This window comes from Cygnus olor, chromosome 1, assembly GCF_009769625.2.
Source record: "Cygnus olor isolate bCygOlo1 chromosome 1, bCygOlo1.pri.v2, whole genome shotgun sequence".
Lineage (NCBI taxonomy): Eukaryota > Metazoa > Chordata > Aves > Anseriformes > Anatidae > Cygnus > Cygnus olor.
Genome location: NC_049169.1, coordinates 195,053,703 through 195,076,511, shown reverse-complemented (window position 1 = coordinate 195,076,511; position 22,809 = coordinate 195,053,703). Strand labels below are relative to the sequence as shown.

The 22,809-nt window shown below is 37.5% G+C and overlaps 1 protein-coding gene across 2 annotated transcripts in view; it reads right to left on the bottom strand.

The window, feature by feature from the left end:
• Positions 1 to 22,809, bottom strand: part of TRPC6 (transient receptor potential cation channel subfamily C member 6) — a 97,743-nt gene that overhangs the window by 45,570 nt on the left and 29,364 nt on the right. The window lies entirely within an intron of this gene.

The following is a 22,809-nucleotide window of genomic DNA, read 5'->3' as shown; positions in this document are numbered from 1 at the left end:
AGAAAGGTATAAGATACTTGGTTGCCTCCAAAAGCAGGGAGAAGAACTTGCTGATTGAGAAGAGGATGTTCAGTCTTATGCTCTGATGTTCTTAAATTTATTTCACCATTACTAGGGTCTTTTCATTCAAATTTTATCAAGAAGTTACCTACGTTAGCACCTATTGGCACAGACTCTGGCCACATAATTCATGAAGCAACATGAAATATCAGCCTTTACAAGATACTGAATGACTGTTAGTTGAAACAGATAATTAATGCACTTTTGGGGGAATGTAGTCTAAAGGACAGTACTAACTTATGTCTGAGAGCCAGCAAGACCAAGCCTGGAATACCTGCATCATTTTAGGTACCATATTACAGGAAGGAGTCCTATAAAATAAGAAATGAAACACAAGAGAGCAGAGTCACACAGCCTTCACTGTATTTTTCACTTAAAGCAAAACAGAGTTGACTTTGTGAATTATAAAGGGTCATATTCAACTCATCTTACGTCTACTATAGGAACAGTAGGATTCTTTTATAGATTAATGTTGATTTACTCTCTAGATAAAGAAGAGACAATTCTACTGTCTACCTTTAGTATTTATTTTAGGATAACATAAATATTCATGCGGAATACCTGTACTTTTCAATTATTCAAAAAGGATCCTAGCTGATTAGATGAGATTAAGGCCTCCTTTAATGGATATAACTTAGCAGGAATGTGGACCACCAAAGAATCATGGAGTCAAGTCCATACACAGAAAGCCACGAAGCACAGAAACCATCTCAAAAAATTCCCATGAATATATCAAGTTCTGTCTTAAAGGAAATTGCTGTTTTGCTGGGGTTTTATTTTCTCTCACTAATCCCACTTAAAAACTAATCCTGAATTTGATTGTTCTTGCAGTTAGAAACATTCATCTAATTTTCAGTCTAAATGTAATAATGGCCAATTTATATCTATTTGGTTTTGTTTGGAAACCAGAATTGTCTTTCAAATTAAGTAGCATTTTCCCCTGACAATGTTTACTTGCAAGACACAAATACAAAGCAATCATACACACTCTCAACCTTTATTTTGCTGAGCTAAATCAAGCTAATCTCATTTCCTGCTACTTCCATGCATTAAACCTGCCACAGAATAAAACCCCACTCAATGACACGTTCCTAAACCATACAGTAATCCCACATCAATGTTTGCAGTAAAATGATTAGCAACCATTTTGTGTTAAAATGTGCATCTTTGGCTATCTCACTGGTGCACTTACATCCAAGACATCATATGGGCATTAATGACTCTTCTGGAGGACAGAGATAAGTCTCCTGCCTTTGCTGACTTTCCTTAATCAGCTTTCAGGAAGTGAGAGTTTAATTTACGAACTGAAAGAACTGTGTTGAAAGATCCTATTTCAAACCACAACTCTTTTCAAGGACACTGACTTTCCCTATGAAGAGCTGTCGAGCTGGGAAAGTCTGGGGGTGGGAAACAATTGTGAGCATCTCCAGCATCATAATTCAAAGTAAAAAGCATTTTAGGAGAGTCTGTAATAGCAGCTAAAGGCTGAATGATCTTGGGTGGTGATAGCACAGCCTCCTCCTCTTTTTCATTCAATCATGTAAAAGGCTTTATTATATTCAAAAATTTGAAGACCTTAACTACATACTGTGTAAGAGTACTCTGTTAACTCATTTTAACTTGGGCTTTGGCTTAACTTCAAAATTTTATTACCTCTGGAGTAAGATTATACAGCTTCTTAGGAAATTAGAACATATAAACTTACTAAATCCAATTATGTCTCTGCCTTCATGACCATGCTTTAGTGAGAGAGATTACACTGAAGCTATTAACTTAAGTAAATTCATGCACAAACAGACACAATGATCATAGTTCTCATGAAGAGGAAATAAATGTGTAATGCAAATCTATGGGCTGGAAGCATGGCTAAGGAAAAAAAGAGGGTAGCGACTGCCAACAGCATCCTAAATAAAAATATTATAGACATAAATACTCTCAGAGCAAAGGGAGTGGAAGAAGTACAGTATGTGGCCGCATTGGCTTAATTACAAGTTACTCAATGTCCTAAATTCAAGAATTATGAAAATTAGCCAATTACTTAGCATGAGAATTTTATCCACTCCTTGTTGAAACTCAAGTAACTGGCTGAAACAATGTCAAAAACATAGTAATCATCTCTGAATCACCTCTCTGGGTGAGCTTCTAGAAAACCTGAAAGAGCCACAGGCCTCTTTTTTTTTTTTTTTTTTTTTTTTTAATCAACAACAAAGATAAAAGGTGATGTAAATGAAATCAATCATTTTCAGATTTTCATAAAATGTTACTGAACTTCCAATAATTAGTAATTAGCTACAAGATCACATACAAGTAGCACCAAATAAGGCCATCAACAGCAAACACCGAAGAATAAATCATCTTGAACCAGGCAGGACCCTTGTATATGCTGCAGGTCTTTAGACTTTCATTGCTGTCACACATAACATTCTAAATGCAAACTAAAGAAAGAGGCTGAATGAAACCCTGAAGAGGGAGCACAACTCCTTGGAAAATTGTAGTTATCAATCCAAGGTTATAAAGACAAGTTGCTCGGAAAATCTGACTTAGATGTGGTATTATTTAGTATTTTCAATAAATTTCCTGGATGATAGAGTAGAAACTCCATGTTTTACATTTTCACAGGAACTTAGTCTGGGAGGAATCAAAAACAGAAGGAAAGCAATGCCAGGATTTTGAATGGGCCTGACAAGAAGTGGTCTAAAATAAAAAACAGTATAGACCAACTGGAATTAGTCTAGAAGATGACAACAGAACCGATCAAAAGCCTGGAAGATGTGAAATAAAGTATGAGAAGGTTTTGTTTGATCTTGAGAAGACTGAAAGAATTTAGATAGTGTTCAAATTATGGTGTAAGGGGGGAATAATTTATCTCTATTTAGGTTTGGAATTGGTAGGCACCCTGCACCTCTGAAGACCCTAAAACTTGTTGATGAGAAGGCATTTAGAGAAGAGAGAATTACTTGGATGTTCTACTCTTCTACTTTCCCTTATTATACATATGAATATATAAAATATGTAAATATAAACATATCTGGTATATAACAATATATAATATGCAGTTCATAATGCACATATAAAAATATATTTATATAATATGTATATAATATTAAATATTATATACTTAGTCCAGAGATAGGATGTGAGCTGAGACAGACATGTTGTCTGAAACTGTATTTTATACCATGCTACAGGACAGAAAGTGATAGGCTGTAGAAAGGAATATTAGGTTAAAATTTTAAAAGTAAAGACAGCTACTGGCTGGAAACAAACATTTGTACAAATCTTGAGTTTTCAGTCACCAGAGGTCTTGAAGAACGGCTAAGATAAAGCCCTGGTAGGAGTGGCTATGGGACAGCTGACCTTGCTTGGTGAAGAGGAATTGGATAAGATGTCCAGTTTCCATGTCTCTCCTAGCCATGTTGTCCACTTGCCCTGCAAGTCATTAACAGGGACATACTTGTTTTATGAGGGAAGACAAACCCCTCAGAACATGTTATTCGGTAGCCATGCACCTTCTGCAATTCTCTATTCTGCTTTACTATGTTGTGCAAATGCTTTTGTACAGAAGCAGTTAAAAACGATTTGATTTTAGAAAGTATTTCCTTGTCCATGGCTTGGTGAAAAGTTCAAATCTGTTGATGCGAAACTGAAAGGGTAATGGTCTGACTAACGTTTTCTTCAGGGAACAGCAGAAGATTTTCCTCTCTCCCCTGAAAAATAGTTCAGTGGCAATTCAATGTCTGATGTAGAGAAAGCACACAACACAGAGCAGCCATTTCCCAGGCTCCGCATTTAATTTGTCATTCTTCCTGCTTCTCGCTGGCTCTTTCACTACAGAAATAAGAAAGTTGGATTATTATTGATGAAGAAGATGCCCACCACTGAAAAGGGAATTACAAGGAAATAGAAAACTTTAGGGAAATTATTAAGAAAATAGTGTCTGCAGAAAAATGGTCTAAGGAGGAAAGGCAATCTGGAAAACTAATTGAATCTGCTTAAAGATTTGTCAGGAACAACAAGTACAAGGTTAGAGAACTCTGCTTGCTGGTAGCTTTCAAATGAAGAAAGGGGATGTTAATTCCTTCCTAAGAAAAGGAGAGAAGCAAGTGCTTTACCAGCCTAGAACTCATATACAATACTTATACAATACCATATACTTGCAAGGCAAAGAAAACAGCAGATTAAACACTGTAAGATGGTAAGGCAGGACAGATGACACTAAGAAATGAGTTGAGACTGCTTAGGATAGTGTGACAAAAGAGAGCTTATTATTTTTATCTTCCTTTTATTTGAGGATTAGTGTAATTTTAAGCTTCAGATGACTACCATGGAACTGCTTTTTGTAGGACTGAAGATCCTGTTGTACCTGAGTACATATGTAATTTCATGCTGGCTGCCGAAAACTTTTAACGGTAAGCCTGGACATTAAATATAAGCTTTGAAGTCTAATTTTAGGGTCACCACTGAAAACCTGAATTGTACTTGATGTTCTTGCTCAGAATAACATCTGTCTACAAAACTTGATCTGTATTTATGCATATCTGCTAAAACATTTTTTCTCAACTGTAAGAAAATGCTGAATGCATTCACCCTTTGAAATACACTTTAATTAAAGTGTAATTGTCCAGTTTCACTGCAATACTCTGAGGATGCTTAAAGCCAGAAAGTGCATTTTTTTCCTGTTTCTTGCAGAGGGTATGTGCCCACCAGAGGGAACTCCTTACTAAGCCTGGCACTTGGTAACATCAGTCTCCAACTTTCTTGGCTTCTTAAAACAATTTCACAGCTCCAAGTTCTGTACGTTTTCCTGGAAATGTCTTTAGGGGCCTCACCACATAATTTTCTTACATCCTCTGCTTCTCTGGACGTGTACAGTCCAAAATTTATCAGTTTCAGCAATACTATACAATAGCAAAACAGCAATCAAAAAGTCTTAATTATTCAAATTAAAGCTAGGATTTTAGCTACATGAATGGAAAAAAAGATTAAAAGCAAGTTAAATACATAGGGAAAAAAAAAGACTTTGAAGTAAATTTCATAACTGGCTACATTGCTAACTGATTTGGGTTTCTTCTCTGAGACACCTAAGGTATATCATTGACTATGTTGCCATGCTTTTCATACCTTACTATAAGCATATCTTGAGGGCTATGTAAATTGTGTATCTATTCCTACAGCCTTATGTATAGCTATCTTCAGATTAAATAAGTAATTCTGTGATTCTGGAGGTATTTATATGCCTTTGGAGTTGAGCCTTAAACAATTTTTATAGGCCTATTTGAGCTTGTATGCTTTGCAAAATTAAATGTCCTGTGTCTTGTTTACTCCTCAGTTAGCTAGGCAGTGTCTGACTTCGTCACTGTGGTTGATGGTTGTTTCTGCAGTTTCCTCTATAAGCACTGAAAACTATTTCTCCTTTGGGAAATTCGGTCTTCTGGTCAAGTGCTCACTGTCCAGTTCAAATTGTGCCTTTTCCAAAGCTACTAATAGTGTACAGTGTATAGGTTTTGCAAGCTGTCTGCTCTGCTATCTGTGGTGAGTTATCAGCTTTCATTACTCACCTCATTCTGAGTAGACTATCAGTAGCTGCTATCACGGAAGACTATTCTAGATTCACAATTGCTAGATGGATTGCTGCCTCAAGCAAGCTTCTCTGTGATAATAAGTTAGCAATCTAAAAATTCAAGGTCTGACATTGCCTGAGATGGTAATTTAGGATCCATTTGTTTACCTAGGTTTGAGACCACTGAACAGGTTTATCTAGTTCATATCAGGTCCAACACTGACATTCCCCAGACTCTCCTAATGTCATTTTTTCCTATTAATATTCTTTTGTTATTACTATCATAATATTATTCTTGATGAATTGTAGACTTCTGCACTAAAATCACTTTTGCTAGTGGGTCATATTGTTGTGCTTCTTTTTTTTTTTTTTTTTTTTTTTAAGTGAAGCTTCAGCATTGTCCAGCTAGAACTTTCAGAATCACTAAAATGGCTATAATGCAAACACAGCTGGCTGCCCATGACAAACATGCCTCTATAAACAAAACATTATCACATTAGTAATGATGTAGCAGACATCAACAAGATATCCCCTGTTATTCTATTACAGTTCTTTTGGAGGTTCAAATAAAAGCAAAAACCACTTCTTGTGTAGACCTCTGGAATGTTATGCTACTGCTTAGTATGTGCCTTAGTGCTGTGTCCCACTGGTTATAAATAAAAGCACTTAAAATAGAGGATGGATACTTGTACCAATGCTAAAACTGAATACAAACAAAGCAATCTGCTATGATATACAACCAACTTGATCTTGGTACTCCCCTGGTAGAAACTCTAAGATTCTTAAAGAGACATTGACTTTCAAAGTATAAATTACAGACAAGGTTCTGTGTTTCATCTCTCCACACCAAATCTGGTTAACAAAAGTTGTTGATCTCATGGAGACAAATACAGATGGTTTTTTGTTTGTTTGTTTCAAAAGGGTTAAAATTGACTTCTATTCAGTTTAACAGGTTCATTCCTATATTGTCGCAATTTATTTGACACAACATTTTTGCTAACCACTTAGTGAATCAGGTCAGGATGTTTCATGCACATTCTTGCAGAAACCCTCCTGCCCTCTGCTCCCGCACCATGCCATTTGTTATGCTGACATAAGTGCTGGGGCAACTCCAGGCTGACCTTAATCAAGGAGCTTAACCAAAGGACAATATTTCTGAATAAAAATGCTTACTCTAAGCCCAGCTCCTCAACCCAATTTATCATACAGATAGAAACACTTGTGCTAGCCCATGGTAGGAGGTGGTGTGAGGACAAGGAATAAGCAATGGGGAATGAGGAGAGACGGAGGCTTGATCCTTTTGGTGACAGTGCTTTTTAAAGTCACACTGCAGTGTAAGGAAATCTATTTTTTTACTATTTTTAAGACTAAGGCTGCTTAACAAGTATCTACAGCTATACTGGTCTGTGCCACAAAAACTATTCTCACATTGCTTAGTACGACCTCCTTGTTTCCTTGTGATCTCCCTCTGTCCACTGCACCAGCCTGTTTTGCTTCACTTCACATCCATACTGTGAGCTGTATTATTTGGCACAGTAGGCTAAGACGAAAATATATACAAGTATTAATCAACATTTTGTATTCACTCAGCAATGATGATCTATCAGTGGTGATGATGAAGTGAATAGGCAGATGGTCTAGAAGACAGATGAAAAGCAAAGCAGACAATGTAATCTCAAGTGGATTTTCTCTATCAGGCTCTGCATTGTGGTTGCCCATGTCATAAACAGAACCTGGCTATATTACTCTTATTTAAGTCATTAATGGTGGTCCCTTAGCTGATCTGCATTAAAGCCTGAAAGGAATTACATCTCGAGTTTTGTGTTCTGATTCACTTAACATAAAACAAGTTGAAACCTATGAGTCCAGAAGGGCCAGGATATTTTCTCAGTGTTTCATGCTTTACTATCTGTTCAGTTTCCACAGTTCACAAGTGCAGACGCTTGTGATTCCCTTAACTGGTTCCCTGCCCCCAGGACTGCTCATGCACAGGTCTTTTGCTCAAACCTCTGCTTCATCATAAACAGACGAAATATCTGCTACTGACAATACACAGGAAAGATCAGGAGGAGACTGGAAAGAGCAAATCCCCATTCACACAAACACTTTCCCTCTGGAGAGCATATGCTTATGAACTGACAGAACAACATATTTAAAATTGTCTGGCAACTTAACATTGCACTTCCATGGTGTGTATTTTCCTTCTGTCGTGTCTGCTTTTATTTTGACCACACATAGGCATGTTTTTAAATAGCACTGGAGAGACAGCTGACGATGACTTATACTGCATGTTCTCCCTTTTTTTCCCAAGAATAACTACAAGCAGAGCCTGCAACTCTCCCCTACAAAAGAAACTGAAGAAAATTGAGCAGTAAGTGAAATTAGCAGATAATTGTTCCAAAACAAGCAAAAGGAGGTACTCCTTCATACTGCATAGTTGGTATGTGGAACCCACCCCACAATGCTGTGCATGGTAACAGTTAACAATAGATTCAACAGGGAATTAAAGAAATTCAGAGAACTTAAAGCCACCATTGGTATTAAACGCACAGTTTCTGAAGTCTCTGAGCAGTAACTGCAGGAAGCTAGGAAAGTATGGCTTCTTCCTTTCACTGTTCTCATCATCTTCCTGAGTCATATTCTTTTAGGCCCCCGTTGGAGACACGATACTGCGAGGTCTGTAACTTAACCACTGTATATATATTTTTATATCTATAATCGTATACAAATATAATCATATATATAATAATATATAGTTAGTTGATTCTAAAGGTCTGTCTTTCCAATCCTTTACACTGGGCAGAAAGATTCAGTAAAGGTACTCCTGTTCCTGTACCCATAGACATTTGCAAAGCCCAAAGCAGATTCCAACAACTTTTGTTATAATCTGTTCTGATCCCCACAATAGTAAAGAGCACATAGCAATGACATGTTTTCTAGGGTTTTGAGACTGTTGAGCTTACCCTGACATGTAAACAACATTCCTTTGATGCCCCATAGATAAGAAAAGCACAGGAACCTCCTCAAACAACTATTTCTTCTCTCATTCTAGGATTTAGAATAGTTTGGGATGTAGCTCACTAATTTTTATATTTGTAAGTATCACATAAATGTGTGCATGCTGTAACAGCATAGCTTAATTAAAATTCCTTTCTGTATGAACAGTGTGTAAACCTGAGTATGGATAAAGATAATTAAATTAGGCAACAGGATGTACGTCTATACACTTGAGACAAAATTGTATTTGCATTGTTTCTATGAGTAAAGCCACAATTCTACCATAGATACATGGAATGGATTTAGTATAGTGGTACTTTATAGGTAATGGATTTATGTTTATAAAACCACTTCATGCTTAAGAGAAAAATACACTGAAGAGATTAGTGCACATAAGTATAAGGACTTATACTTAGCTGGCTCGAGATGCAACTTTTCTTTAGAATTTGAAGGACTAACATGTTCATACAGCTGATCATAATTTAGGCTCCTTTCTAATGTCTGAAATTAAACAAGAGGTTTAAAATACTTTAGCATCTGAGTACATCTGAGTACAATGTGTCAGAAAGACAGGGAGATCAGCCATTAATTGATTAGCTCTGTAGCGGCCCAGTATTCTTCTTTAGCAAATTCCAGAGCTGAAATGTCAAAGTTCAATAGCGTGAACTCTTGAAGCTGCAGCAACCACACATAAGCTCTAAAGCAACACTAATTCACTTTATTATCATCTATCTTCCTCCACATCCAACCCTTCTTGCCTTTGCAAAACTTTATACAACTATGGCTCACAGCTGGAGAAAACCATTGACGTAAGACTGATGATTCTGATGTAGCTGATTAACTTCTATGAGAGTAATTAACTGAAAAAAATACAGCTGAGGAAGATTTTCCTCTGTGTCATCCAAGAACTCCAGGTTGAAATTCAAGTCCTTTAAAGTATTGGATGGCATAGCTCAGAACCTTTTTTCTGAAAGTAGTTACCTTCTTCTGAGTAGCACACATAATAATGTATGAAGAATACTTTGCATAGTGTATTTTGACCTTTAAAGAAAAATAAATAAAGAAAATAAGAATAAATAAGAAGAATAAATAATAAGAATAAATAAGAAGAATAAATAAAGAATAAATAAATAAAGAAAAATAAATAAATAAATAAATAAAAGATTCAACCACATGAGATTTCAGTGAGGTACATTTAATCCCATTTCAATCCCATTTAATAGCTCTACTACTTGTAAGGCTTAATGCTGGTGGGACTGCGTGACCTTGGAAAAAAGGCCGGAAAACTCAAGTATCTAATTTGGAATAACTGGGCAGTTCATATTTCTTGTAGTTTCAGGCTGTCTGCAGCCAGGGGAGTAACACTACCAGGGATCTCTGGTTCATATGTCCAAAGCAAAGAGTATGGGCAAAGAGAGAGTACAGTTAAGCATTTATAAGCTCCAGCAAAATGCCAGCTGTGGAACTGCAGGGGACATGACACTAGATGACCATAGCTGGACACTATAGGTAGGTGCAACTTGCAAAAGACTGCCTAAATCTGTGAAATAATGGACAAACTTTACTGAGCAGCCTTCAATAACATTAGCTCACACAGTGTTCTCTTTGTTTGCTAGAACAGGCAGATCTGTGAGAGACTGCACAGCAGGACAAGAAAAAGTCCTTGTCGAATACTGTTGACAAAAAAAAAAAAAAAAAAAGGAAGGGGGAAAGTGCAGAAAATTCAAGCAATGCTGGGGAAGTATATATTTAAGTTATGCCTCGGATATGAAGAGATGTCCTATTATGGTCCTGAGGCATTGGTCTTCTGATAACAGTGGAACTGCTTGTTTAAAGATTAATTTCACTTCAGCTTGTAAAGCTGCCACATTCAAGAAGACATTTTAAAAGCAGAGAAACTCCATAATCTTGCTAATATTGCTATTTAATTTTAATGTACCTTTCTACCTTTTATCATAGTCTGTGTTCATTCTGCTTTGTTTTATTCTGATAAACTGAACTCTGCTTACTGACATATGTGATAATTAACCTCATTTGTTAAATGCTTCTCCCCAAGCACCTTCTTAACTCCTCCTTCATTCATTTTTAAATCAATATTCTTTAGAAAGAATATTTCCACCTACTTTCTCCATACTGAAAATCTGCCAGCAGATATTTATAAATTGCCTGGAAATATTAATATACAATAAAATTTAAATACTAGCATAAAAAATGAAAAATGATCCGTCATTCTTCCCAATCCTTTAGGTTCTCTGTTTGTTATATGTAAAATGCAAGCTGTTTAGGACAGAGATTGACTGTACTTTACATGGTCTGAGCTTAAAAGACAGATGTTGATACCAAGCAACCAGGCTAGAACATACTGCAAGGGCAGCCTGGTTTGAACTTCCCCATGGAATATGCACAGAGAAGATCCACAAAGTGCAAAGAGATACACCAGATTCCGGCAGATAGACAACTGCCTTCCCAGGAAATCAGGGCTCAAAATCCCTTGCCTTGTAATTGTAAGAAATAAATGTAGAAGTTTTATCCCTAAAATCAGACGACAATCCAGACCTGATCGGATTTTGGGTTAAAAAAAGCCCATCTACCAATTTAATTTCTGATTCTTTAAATATAAAGGGTAAGCTTATTTTCCCAAAGCACATGGTATGATTTTTTTTCAGGACACAGGAGACTGTTTGCATCTCCTCTCTGTGCTGTTACCACTCTTCCAACTGTCTTTCACCTCTGAGACAAGGAGAAGCCCAGCAGTGTAATGAATTTCTCTTCTCACATGAATAGGCTGCTAGATTACTCCATTCTTATCCCTTTCCATTATGAAAAGATCCATCTATGGCTGTTCTTTGGTTCCTGGGAATTAGCCAATATCCTGTTTCATCTTACACTCAACAACACTTTACCACAGTTTATAATCTTCAGCAAAGAATCTTGTCAAATGATTTCAGAAAATATAAATACTCCAGTGACTATCACTTATCTGATGCAACATTTTTATGGTACTTAAAAAGAACTTCAGAAAATTAACAGGGCTTGTTCTCTTGTTTTCAAACTCTCTTGGCTATTGATAGATAAATCATTTATTTTCAGGGATTCTCTGATTCCTCAATCCACAGAAAGCTCAGAGTTTTCATATAACAAATAATTTATCAAATTGAAATACCATAATTATATATAATATATGTGGTATAGAGTTACTCTTCCACATTCTTTCCCTTTGAATAAACCAGCAACAGAATGAAAGATGGCCATTGAAATACAAGACCTGGACGTAACACAGAAGGAACAGAAAGTATATGCCTAGATGGACTTGCCATATGGAGTCTGGATTCACCTTCTATTCCCAAGAGTGCTAACTTTGCATTCAGCCGTTTTATAGCAAGTTTTGCTAAGCCCACTAAAAGAGTAGGTAATCTTGACCAACTAACATTTGTTTTACATAATAACATGGGTAATACTGTATTGAGCACAGCCAATCATTACTTTCTCTGCAGAGTAAAAATTTAAAATAAAAAAAAAAAAGAACCACAAACATCAGTCTTCATCAGGTTTAGTAACCACCTCAAGCAGTTAAATATTGCTCAGAACTAATTAAGTTTATAAAAAATCCACTCCTATTACACTCCTTGAAAAATATGAAGTGTTCTTGCTTTTTTTGACTGTGCTTTCACAGATGACGTGATGCAGAGGAATCAGAACATGACAGGCCTTTAGTTGGATCTTCCCAAGTTTACCTATCATCATCATGAACATACTTTGTGAACACCCAGCTTATATAGGGATGAAATATGCATATGGAGACTGAAAAGAATTATTTCAACGTCACCTGTGCAAGCAAAAGGCTCTCTGAGGTACTTCAGGTTGTGACAAGGTTAAACTGTGTTTGAGAACAACTAAATTCCTGTTTATCTCCAGCTTTGTTCAGCTTAGGGAATTTCTTTCTATAATATACTGAAAAGCTGTCTCACAATACAAATAATAAGTCCACCTAAAATCTACATTAATTTTGATCTTTCAGGAATAAATAAAGATGTGAACTTATGCTTTGGGCCAAGAATGGTGAAAAAAATCCACAATTGAACAAATAATGTAACAGACTGGGATGAAGTAATGCGATTATGTTCATAGAAGCTCTCACCAAACATGGTCTTAAATATTTAGAAAGGTTCCGTTAAGGAGAGGGGTGCCACAGGTCCAGACCTCTCCCCTCAGAAGACGTGGCTTGAGCAGAAGCCAGAGAGGCAGACCTGCTGAGCACAGAGCTTTGGCTTTGGTTGGCCTTTTCAGGTTGGCCATGAGCCAGCAGTGTGCCCTGGTGGCCAAGAAGGCCAATGGGATCCTGGCGTGCATTAAAAGGAGCATGGCCAGCAGGTCAAGGGAGGTGATCCTCCCCCTCTACTCTGCCCTGGTCAGGCCTCACCTGGAGTACTGTGTCCAGTTCTTGGCTCCCCGGTACAAAAAAGAGAGGGATCTCCTGGAAAGAGTCCAGTGGAGGGCCACAAAGATGATACGAGGCCTGGAGCATCTTCCCTATGAGGAAAGGCTGAGAGACATGAGTCTGTTCAGCCTTGAGAAAAGAAGACTGAGAGGGGATCTTATCAATGTTTATAAATACCTGAAGTGCGGGAGACAGACGGATTTGGCCAACCTCTTTTCAGTGGTTTGTAGGGACAGGACAAAGGGGCAATGGCCACAAAATGGATCACAGGAAATTCCACACCAACATGCGAAAGAACTTCTTCACAGCGAGGGTGATGGAGCACTGGGACAGACTGCCCAGGGAGGTTGTGGAGTCTCCTTCTCTGGAGATATTCAAGGCCCGTCTGGACGCATACCTGGGCAGCCTGCTCCAAGGAACCTGCTTTGGCAGGGGGGTCGGACCCGATGATCTCTTGAGGTCCCTTCCAACCCCTACAGTTCTGTGAATCTGTGAATCTTTCATTGGTTCAACTTCCTTACTCTACAAAACCAATGGATGGGAGGCAGTCTGACATGGTTAAATAATAAAGTGTAATTCCACTAAGAGAGAATGGGAAAAAAAATTCTGATTTTTTATTCTAGGAATTTGTGCAGCGCTTCATTTCCCCACTGATAAAGAATATTAAGCTAATGCATTGGACAACTTTGAGTAGATATCTAACCAAATTAGTTGACTCATTCTACATTATTTAAGCTATTTACTTGCCCAGATCCATCTAAATTCCCCATCCTGGCAGCAAGCAGAGAAAGCAAACCATCCCAAAGTCGAAACTTTAGTTTATTATGCCAAAAATCAAAATCTTGTCATATACCAACTGCATGTTGCCCAAAAGAAAACCTTTCTATAGAAATGTCTGGTATCTCCACACACAAGACAAGCAATATCATTACTCAGAGAATGATCTCTACTCAGAATACCAAAGTGAAAGCACTGGAGTACTTAATACAGAAAGGAAAAAATAACTATCGAATGATTCTGTTTGTGGAAGTAGAAAAAGCAATCCAGATCACCAAAAGCTTTGCTGAATTTAGTTGAAAGAAGCTAGCGTTTGGTGTGCTACCCTCTCCTTAACTTGCTACAAATTTCATTGCAGCTTGAATGTGGAGTCGTATCTTTGGAAACACAGTCAGAACTACATTTCCTTATCCACATTTCATGTATATTGTATAAAATTTCCCATTTCCTTCTTTTTATGTGACCTAAATAAAGAATTCCCGTAAGCAAAGAATGAGCTTTTTCTTTTCTCTAACACTTTACATTTTACCTATAAATAAGTAATAGTGATATGAAGCATCTGGGCCAAGTTCACTGTACAAAAACTACTTCAGCTATCCAAAACAGTGGATAGATTCATTTAATGCAACCTTTAGTTTCAGAATAAACTCATTTCTTACTCAAGCACATTTTGTGCTCCCTTAAAGCTGTGCAGTTCCTGGCATTAACAGAAGTTAAAAATAAGATGGATGAAATCAGCTCTTGTTTTTTGTTTTTTTTTTTTAGGGTCTGCATGATTTGGATATTGTGTTTTCTCTTTCTCAGAATAATAGTGGAATAGATTACTGGGAAAGAAAGGCAGGCATTATGAGACAGTCTGAGAAGAAACATGCAAAAAAGCAGAGACTTCTATTGTCCATTATGAGAAAATTTCCACAAATAGTTAAAGAATTAAGAAGAATTAAGAATTAAGAGCAAAATAAAAATAACTTCAAAACTGAATAAAAGGAAAGGATGAAATAAAGTTGAAACAATGGAAGTAATAGACACAAAGAAATGAATACTCAGTATTCCTCATAAAAATTCATTGAATTTTACCTTCGTTCCGATTAACTCCGTATTTTCTATGGAGAACAGCACAGTGTTGCAGAATTACTTACAAATACAAAATGTAGGGACCTTGTTCTCAAGCCTTCATGTACAAGTTGTACTCTTTGTTCCTTCTATTTATCTTTTCTACATCAGCCTATAACTGTGAGTCCTATAAACTTTCTGAAGTTCAGGCCAGGGACTTTAATTGAATTTGTTGTGTTTCTTTGGTGTTTATTTCACTCTATAGAAATGTCAGTAATAAGAAAGGTATGCTTATATTCTGTGTCAACCTCAGCTTTTCCAAGAAAATCAATGTGTTTTCATTGCTGTAGCAGGGAGAAGATACATTTAGTACGTTACATTCCCTTTCTCTGTATCATCAACCATAACAATGTTTAACATGGTCTAACTCTTCAGTGTTCTTCTGCATAACTTTTCATGTACACTGTACCTGTGTTGAAGTTGTTGCTTACAAGTAATTGCTAGAGCAATGAAGACAGCTTGACAATAGCAATAATGAACTTCTTGAAAGGATGCTAACCGTATTACAAATAAACGAGAGGAGAAAAACAATCCCAAGACAGAGACTACGTCTCCTTTCATTTCTGTTGCCCCTAAGGCATAATTTTTCAGATTTTGATCTGAATTATTTAAATTACAAAACAAAAAACAACAACAACAAAAAGTAGAAACAAACAATAAAATAAGTCAGGGAAGGAAAAATATTTCTAAAGTACTTTAAATTTGAAATAAAATATGAAAATAAATAATATCAAATATCGAAAAATATCACTGAAACAAGATCAGTAACATTAAGTCTTGATTGGAGAGTTTTTCCTAGAGAAAGAAAAAACTTTGAATGAAGTCAGAGTCTTCTGAGTAGGACTTGCTGGACTGGCCCAAAAAAATTGGTTGAATGACCTAAAAGGGTTGTGTTATCATTCCACAGATGTATCAGGAAACACTGCTGACAAGAAGGAAAATAATGTAAGAAATCTGACTTATAAACATACATCTCATGCTGGCACCTGGATTATTTAAAGCACTTAAAAAATGACAAGATGGCAGTCAGTTGAGCCAAAGTGGAAAAATGTTCTTTAAATAGGGGAGAGCATGAGAAAATTCAAGGAAAAGTTAACAACCAGGACCTCAGGTCAGGAAATTACTCAAGAATACAAACACAGTTTCCTGAAGCAGTATATGATCTTGGATGTTTCTCTGCAAAACTAAAATCCATTGGTGTCAGATGGCCTGAATTTGGATCATACACACTCCAGGAGAGCACAGTGCCTGGCCCTCTCCAGCTGCACGTCCCTATTCTCGTTTTGCATCACCAAATCAACATTTTTCAACAAAGAGAAACAAAAAAAAAAAAAAGAAAAGAAAAAAAAAAGAAAGAAAGAAAGAAAGAAAAACACCCTGGTCTGTTCTGTTTAGACCTCATGTTTCTTGTGTTCCTTTGTGAATTCTTATGCCCTACAAAGCATTTCACTGAATTTCAATGCTGGTGAAAGTTCCCTGTCCAAACTCCTCACACCTGCATATTCAGAACACTGGGAATTCTCACACTATACCACCAAACAGCCACAGAGTTACAAAGAAAAAAAAATAAAAAATATTTTATATTCTATATTCTATATTCTTTTATATCCTTGAATTCCTAAATTTGCTTCAGAATAATGCAAGATTTACACATCTGTACATCTTTGAAATGCCACTCTCCAGTAGCCATGTTGCACAGGCATGCAGGAATCCCTCTGGATGAATGGACTGCAATAAAATGAATGAATATACAGCTCCTGTTTGAAATTTCAGTCCCCGCTCTTGTATAAAAGTATTACGCCAGCTCACTTACATCTGTATTGCTACCCTTCTGGGTCTCTCTGCTGGGTGCAGCACAAAATAGTAGGTGAAATAGCACACAGTGAAGGATTTCTGTAATTGTTTCCCCAAGAAATCATGGGCTACATCTACAACACACAGGGAAACAGCCTGAACATGTTGGGTTCCCAAAAGTCACATTACCTTGAACCCAGGAAAAGTTTCTTTTACCTGCTAACACTTCCACAAAAACACTGGACACCCTCAAGCTGACCTCCCTGCTCTATTAGTCTTTCAGAAGAATAAAAAAAGTAAGTAAATTGTCAGAAAAAAACTTGTAGATATCACTACTTGAAAGTGACCTGGATGTCCATAATCCATTAGGCTTTTTATCTGTTAGATAACTATGTTTCTGTCAAAAGAGTAACAAGCTAATCTGATTCTGCTTCCCTTTAAGCAGTAGCAACTCAAATCCAAAATCTGCAGGCAACAAAGGAAAAATTCCCATCGGTGTTAACATCTTTTGTATAGGACCAAAGGAAGTGAAGATAAAGGATGAAGCAGCTTATTTTCTTGGGGAACTCCTTTTTCATCCTGAAGTTCATTAGTGAGGAAATGAAAGAGAATGAAATGAAATTTTAGAGATTGCAGGCATGGAGCAAAACCTGAAAATTAACTTGGAATTCTCTGCAGGCCCATGAATGCAAAGCCTAAAAATGTTTTAAATGGTTTGCTTGGGGTCAAAGGGATACATTGAAATTCCCATCTTCAAGGTCACAAGCTTGTTTCCAAATTACTATTTTTGTACCTTAAAAGGAAAAATAAGTCTTGTGTTAGCATCTCATACTTGGTATCGGACATAATGAGATTAAATTTTGCCTGCTTTCACTTCTGGAAACAGTGTCATTGTGTCACCAGAACCCTGAGCAACAGTGTACTTTTCTTCAGGCTTTGCAAAAGCAAAACTATTACAGATTGAATAATTAATATCATGAAACAAATCAGAGGAAAAATGTAACCCCTTACATCTATGTGGCAGTAGGCATTGCTATGTCTAGAGCAGCTTTTTGCTGAACGTTGCCAGAAGCTAAATAATGTTCCTAAATCGCCTGTTTTGCTAGGATTAAAGAAGCATGTACTAAGTGCTGTCCCTGGTAAAAAAGTAATAAGGCTCCTATACTTTATAAAACACCACTTTTCATGTTCTATTTCCTTTATTATTATACAGGTTTTTTTCTGAAATCGCTTTTGTGGTGGGCAGCCACCGCTTTTTGCATGAGGCAGACATGTTCAGTTACCACTGCGTGCACTGAAATCCCTTTGGTCACTACACCAGAATCAAAACTCATATTGATTTAATGCACACTGAAGGCAATGACATGATGAAAGTTATATGGAAATACTATGCATAACTAAATAAAATTCACTCATTTTGTGAGAAAGACTCCTTGCTAAAACTATCACATAAACACATTTTAGGTCATAGGAAAATTCTGTTCAACAATGAATTCTACTTCATTTCTTTAAAACCTTTTCAGTTCTAGATGGGGGAGATGCACAAGAAAGCAATGCGTATGCATTTGTGTTAGCAGGGCCTGCAAGAATCAGGGCGTAAAGCTGCTGTCTAGGGAACAAGTACTGCATTGGTCCCTGACACTAAAGCCCAGACACTGGGCAATAATCTGGGAAAAACATCTGAATACATAATCAAATTCAAGTTTGATTAAACAGAGCTTGTTATGATTAAGTCCACAAACTCATAAATTTTATTTCTAAATTAATGCTTCATTTTTTTTCTATTACAACCCAAAGAACAAGTTCCTTACCACCTCTGACTTAATTTTCTTTGTTACATGTCCTTAATAGCATTTATCAAACTAATCTTTACTCACATTGTTTTGAACAGTTGCAGAATTTTTGAGGGACAGTATGGATGGCAGCGACTCCACCTGAAAGAACCAAATTAGCCTTTGGTCCTCATACTGGTCCTCAGACTTCAACACACCCGAGCAGAATGCAGCAGGCATCTCCAAATCCTCTCAGAAATGACTCAGAACAGTGACTCATTCATGCTTCTACTACTAAAGAGATCTGGAGGGAAATCCACTGTCAAACATGCTGTTTCCTGTTGTGTGCAGTCTATGTTACTACACTCAAGCCTTCTAACTTCAGCTGCACGAAAAATCCCCTAATAAGAAATATACTCTGTGTCTGTACGGTGCAGTTTTCCTCAATAAAATTAAACACCAGCACAGGAGAAAATAATCTGATGACTTTTAATGGAATGAAGACTGAATATTTACTCATGTTGACACCAGAACTGACTTGGAAAATAAGATAATGTCTAATCATACCCATTATGTGTGATACAATCAGATGGGATTGATCTGACTAAATATAGACGCACACAATGCAGACATCTGCAGCCGAGTGAGGCACCCCAAACCTTCACCACAGTTGATGGACAGAAATAAGCCCTTCCACAGCATGATTCAATGCCCCAAGTAAATATCTACACTGAATTGCTTATTAGAAGTGCCTGTTTATCTCCACCAATTATAAAATGGGCTAAGCATGCCTAGTTAAGATGTCGATACCAGATCTACATCACTAAAGTTACCTGAGATGATCAAAGACTTTTTCATACTCCTACTCAGGTCTATAATAATTGGTCCAAAAAGATCTACACACTTGATCTTTGCTAATGTTCTTAAATCACTCTGACTATAGTAACATTGCCTCTGGAACCCGAAGTATACTCATTTTTCAAATTGGACATCTGTCTATAAAGTAAGATACAGAGAATTACGCTTGAAGTTGTATCAGAAATTAGATTTAAAGCATGGATCCCAGAGGTTCAAATATGAACAAATGCCCTCTTAAGAGCATAGTTTTCTGATATTCAGCCTAAGCTCTGGCAAAAGGTCAAATAATGCTGTGAAAAACCCCCAGGCAGCTGCATTTGTACCATGTAAGCAGAAGCTAGATAAAGCCAAACATCTCTGGATCAGATCCAAGTGTTACTGACTTGTGTGGGAACTGCTCTGGACCTTTAATGGTCAAAAAGGGCCTGAAAAGTCCTGTGATGATATCAAGTAATACTATCTGTTAGGAAGAGACAAATCACTATTAAAATAAGCGGCCATCTTACTTTAGTTACCACACTGTGTTAGAACATCAAGGTGAAAAAAAAATAAAAATAAGGGGGGTGGGGGAATAAAACTCTCACACCATCCAAAGTTTTGCTGCTCAGTCTGTTGAGGATGGAATTTCACTGTTTGACTTGCTATGATCAGAATTACAAATCTCACAAAACAGATGCATTCTGCTTTGCTGCACTATGTAAAATATAATTTAATCTGTGTAAATTTAGAAAAATTCTGCATATTGCCTTTTTGCATGCTAGACTTCAACTCTGCCATTCAATTATAAATGCTCATAGATAACTGGAGCTTTAACAGTTTTACTGATTTGAAATGCCTTACTGGCATGTATTTCACTAGATTTCCACAGGAGGCAAAGACAGCAGACAAATTCCAAGTGACTTCTTGGAACAAAAGTTAAAATCCGATAGCTAACACAAATCAGCAAGAGAAAAAATTTTGTCAATGAAACAATCAATTTGTCTATCTTTTGTTAACATTTAAAATAATCATGTTCTACCACTACCCTATTACCTCCACTATGAGAAGCCATCTAATACCCTCTTTCAAGCCCCGTAGAAGAGGTTTTCAAATACTTTATGAAATATTCTCATCCTGTTTTTTTTTAAATTTTCTTTAATTTCAAACTGCAGTTTTCCAACTAGTTTTTTAGGTTCTACTTTTCATAAAGTATGTTAACGTATAATTTAACAACTGTAGATTTAAAAAATTTGTGATTTTGGGAACATTATACATTCATAATGACTTTAACACCTCAGGCTTTTTTGCTTCCCTCTCCTATCAAGTCCATCAATACCACCAGAGCATTCTTTCCTCCTCTTTGTTCTGTTTCATGCTTGTCTTCGGGAATATATGGAGAAACAAAATCTTGTCATGCAACTAGACATGTTTCCTGGGATATGCAAGGTTTACTATTTGTTTTGGAAACACAAGAGCTTTATTAGGGTTATTCTTGGGCATCTGTTCTCTCCACGTTTTTCTTTCAGGACCCAGTGTGCCTTTTCCAACCTTTTGCAAACACTCCGGAGTGTCACAAAACACCTGCAAACAGAATCAATAGGTGCTGGATATCACAATGAAATTTATATTTTTGAGTCTCCTTTGTAAACGTGTTGATCACAAAGGCACAATGTTTTCTTAGGTGTCTGGACAGCATCTCACATGAAGGGCTCCTGTTCAAGGACTAGAGTTCTTAGGCTATGTCTGTACTAATAAATGAGTAAGTGCCAGGGAATGTTCCTGGGTAGTAGAACTCAGTCTGTATGGCTAATTTGTTAGCATAGACCCCCTGGTATGCGTTTGGACTCAGCCAACTAGCACTCCCAAATATTCCCACAGTACTCAGGAGTTAACCCAGGCCATAGAAAATTTCCATTAGATAGTCTGAACACTGCCATCCTGTTTTGGTAACATGACCATTTAATAAATGCTAATGGACTGTTCAGTGCCAATTCACTTCAGTGGCCCCAGCACACTTCATTTTTTAGTGTAGATACAGCCTTAGATCTCTTCCCACTTCCTAGACGTGCATTCCACTGAGATTCTAACTCCATATCAGAACATGACCCAAGAAAGCATCATTTTATTCAAATTTTGCTTCAACATCTTCGAGTTTCCAGGAAAAGAAAATGATTGTGCCAGCTGGAAGGCAACCACAGCATGCTCCAGACAGGTCTTCAGTCTGGACAGTGACAGGACCAGGATGATGGAGCATGCAGCAGAAAACATGTGCCATTGCTCCTCTATAGACTTACATAATAATATGTCCCTTTCTGAGCATAAAATAATTATTCCAACTCTTGTTTTCACCATTAAAAGGGAGGAATCAGCATCTTCAAGATAAATTAATTGTACTGTAGGCACTTGGAGCCCATTGTTCTCTTCAGAATCCAATGTGCTAGAGGTTGATGGTTAACCTTCCCATGATCCAACAACTCACTGCACCCAGCATTTGAGATCAAGAAGAGTAAAGGAATCAGACAGTATGGCTATATGAAAGCCATATATAAGCCTCATCATAGCAATCTTCTCTACCAGATACTATTCTGAAAGCAGAACAAAAAGAATACATAGCTTGCATTGGAGGCACATCATGCCACTTACTTCTTCTACAGAATATTGTTTATCTGCTCTGTAGCTTTTACTAGATATTAAAAGTTATTGTCTTATCTTCAATTTATCTTCCCCTATATTCTTCAGAAAATGTTGCAGTTTAAGTTCTGTGTTTTCCTTCTTCACCTCCATGCCTCTATTACTGGTCTGAATTTTGATAGTAACATTGCAAGTCATTGATTAGGTGTACTGGGTTTACATGGCAAGGTTTTGGTAGCAGAGGTGGTCTCTGTGAGCAAAGCCCAGCAGCTGCCCCAGGTCAGATCAGAGCCAATTCCAGATGGCTCCAAAAGGGACCCAGCGCTGGCCAGAGCCGAGCCATGAGCGACACTGGTTGGGCCTCTGGGAGAGCAGATTGAAGAAAGTGGAAATCTGCTGTGCTACAGCAGCTGGGAGAGAGGGGTGAGAACTGAGAGAGAAGCAGCCCTGCAGCCCCCAAGGTGAGTGCAGCAGGAGGGCAGGAGATGCTCCAGGCACGCAGCACAAGTTCCCCTGCGGCCCGTGGAGAGGCCCCTGGTGGAGCAGGCTGTCCCCCTGCAGCCCACGGGTCCCACATGGAGCAGATCTCCACGCTGCAGCCCGTGGAGGAGCCCCCGGTGGAGCAGGTGGTAATAGGCCATAAATTACATGAATCTCCCTTACGCTGAGTCTGTTTTGCCCTGTCTTCATCTTGACCCTTGAGCCTTTTCCCATTGTATTTTCTCCCCCTCTTCCCTTGAGAGAGGGAGTGAGAGTGGTGTGCTGCAGTTCAGCTGCCCATCAGTGTGAAACTGCCACATCCAGGAAGTTGATGACTTTCACTGTTAAAG